This window comes from Thamnophis sirtalis, unplaced genomic scaffold (assembly GCF_051295495.1).
Source record: "Thamnophis sirtalis isolate CommonGarterSnake01/CBP01778 unplaced genomic scaffold, rThaSir2_p1.2 scaffold_13, whole genome shotgun sequence".
In the NCBI taxonomy this organism is placed as follows: Eukaryota; Metazoa; Chordata; class Lepidosauria; order Squamata; family Natricidae; genus Thamnophis; species Thamnophis sirtalis.
Window position 1 is genome coordinate 53,418,103 of NW_028261393.1, and position 2,805 is coordinate 53,420,907.

The 2,805-nt window shown below is 47.0% G+C and overlaps 1 protein-coding gene across 1 annotated transcript in view; it reads right to left on the reverse strand.

The window, feature by feature from the left end:
* Positions 1–45, reverse strand: part of PGRMC1 (progesterone receptor membrane component 1) — a 12,532-nt gene extending 12,487 nt beyond the window's left edge. Inside the window, exon 1 of the mRNA XM_087728199.1 lies at positions 1–45. This exon is cut by the window's left edge and continues 406 nt beyond it. The gene's annotated coding sequence lies outside the window, so the exon portion shown is untranslated.
* Between the last annotated feature and the right edge of the window lie 2,760 nt (positions 46–2,805).

Sequence of the window (2,805 nt, forward strand, 5' to 3'; positions counted from 1 at the left end):
CTGCTGCTGCTCTTGCAGGATGGAGACCGGAGGCTGGGCGAGCTGGACCCCGGAGGACAAGGAGGAGGAGGAGGAGGAGGAACCGGGGCGGTGCGCAAGGAGAGGCGGGCCGGCTGGGTGGAGAGATGGAGAGAGGCGGCGCGCGCGGCCGGTGCCCGGGGCGCGTTGCGCAATCGGGAGATCGCCCGGAGGGGGATCCACCCACCCGCCTGGCCTTGGCTGCCGTCCGGCTGGCTCTGTTCTCCGCCGAGATTGGAAAAGGGATCGGATGGGCGATGCAACCTCGGATTCAGTTTTGCAGCTTGCTTGGAGTTTCTTTAGCCCCCCCCCCCCGAAGTCGGAGGTCTTTAGGATAGGATAGGATGGGATAAATTAGATAGGAAAAGAAATAGAATGAAATAGAAATAATAGAATAGTGTAGAATAGAAGAACAGAACAGAGTAGAGTAGAATAGAATAGAAGAACAAAGTAGAATAGAATAGAATAGAATAGAAGAACAGAGTAGAGTAGAATAGAATAGAAGAACAGTAGAATAGAATAGAACAGAGTAGAATAGAGTAGAATAGAAAAACAAAGTAGAATAGAATAGAAGAACAGAGTAAAGTAGAATAGAATAGAATAGAAGAACCGAGTAGAATAGAATAGAAGAACAGAACAGAGTAGAGTAAAATAGAATAGAATAGAAGAACAAAGTAGAATAGAATAGAATAGAATAGAATAGAAGAACAACAGAGTAGAGTAAAATAGAATAGAATAGAAGAACAATAGAATAGAAGAGAGTAGAATAGAATAGAAGAACAGTAGAATAGAATAGAATAGAAGAACAGTAGAATAGAATAGAATAGAAGAGAGTAGAATAGAATAGAAGAACAGAGTAGAATAGAATAGAATAGAATAACAGTAGAATAGAATAGTATAGAACTGAGGCCTTTGATCTGTGCTGCTAGAGAAGACTCCTGCGAGTCCCTTGGACTGCAAGGCCATCCAACCGGTCAGTCCTAGAGGAGATCAACCCTGACTGCTCTTTCGAAGGCCAGATCCTAAAGAGGAAACTCAAAGACTTTGGCCACCTAATGAGAAGGAAGGACTCCGTGGGGAAGAGCCTCATGCTGGGAACGATGGAGGACAAAAGAAGAAGGAGGGGACGACAGAGAATGAGGTGGCTGGATGGAGTCCCCGAAGCAGTCGGCCTGAGCTTCAATGGACTCCAGAGGATGGCAGAGGACAGGAAGGCCTGGAGGAATGTTGTCCATGGGGTTGTGATGGGTTGGACACAACTTCGCAACTAACAACAATAAGAATAGAACAGAACAGAATAACAGAGAAGGGACCTTGGAGGTCTTCTAGCCCAACCCCTTGCCCAGGCAGGAAACCCTAAAACCATTCCAGGCACATGGTTATCCAACCCCTTCTTAAAAACCTGCTTTATATTTTCAAAAGATTAATACTCAGGTTCTGTTCAGATCCCGTGGGGACAGTATGTTTGCTTGTTAAGCAATAATATCAATAATGGAGACTACTTTTAGCTCAGGGCTGAGATGAGGGCTCTCTGAGCTTGGTGCGGACATCTCACGGCCCAACTGGGTAACATCATCAGGGCTAGCAAGGCACCAAATCTTCATATTGCGGTTGAAGATAGTCAATTCCCTTCCTTCGAATTAAAATTTTAAATAAACCACGGTAAAACGTTCAATCCACAAGGATGTTGCTCGGAGTTATTCTTTGAGTTGGGCGGCCCTACCGGTGTTGTAAGCAAATGAATGAATACATTTTTTTTTTACTCCGAACTCACCTCATCTGCTTGATGTGACCGGCCCTGTTGCAATCAAACCTGATTGGCAACATTAGAACTATCAGAGTGAACATCTGCAAACTCTCCCCATGCAGTTCTCTTCGAGGCTTTTGCAATATCGATCCCATAACCACCTCAAGGCTGTTTCCAAGTTGACCTCAATAATGGGAACAACAAAACGCCTTTCCATGAGAATTTAGGGGAGTGACCCTATTAACCTGCCCCATTCGTGCTGGGCCCTGAAGGATCCTTTTCCATTTTAGTTGCGAAGTCGTCTCCGATCCGTTGCAACCAGTGTTGGGTTCCTACTGGTTTGGGATCGGTTAAGCCGAACTGGTAGTGATTTGGCAGCCTGGGTCGCTGCCTGCCACACCTCCGAACAGGTTCTCCAGGCAGCGCCATCTTGTTCTTGGCTTTTGCGCATGTGCAGAACAATTTCTATTGAACTGCATGCGTGCACATCACGCTTCGAGTGTATGTGTGGCGTGGCCATGAACGAACCGGCAATAATGCCTGCCGGAATCCACCCCCCTGATCACAACCCCATGGGCAATGTTCCTCCAGGCCTTCCTGTCCTCTGCCATCCTCTGGAGTCCATTGAAGCTCACGCCAATTGCTTCCGGGACTTCATCCAGCCACCTCCTTCTCTGCCGTCCCCTTCTTCTTCTTTTGCCTTCCATCGTTCTGTTGAAAGAAATGTCCTTCTGGGTTCAGCTCCAAGTGGGGAAGAAGACACTGGAGACATGGAGGCTGCTTGGAAAGATGGTTTATTGTTGGACAGGGCCACATGGCTTGAGCCCTGAACAGAAAAGGGGATCACATGCTTCAATGTTGGTGGAGAAGAAGTGAAGGGCTGAGGGAGGGGCTTGCTAGGCTTTTTAATACTTTTTAATACCCTGTTTAGTCCCACCTCTCTGTTTCCTGTTCCTGTGTAAGAAATGTATTCTGATTGGTTGTCAGACTCCCATGGTGCCATACAGGGGGCTACTCTCTAGGCAGTGATGAGTTCAGGT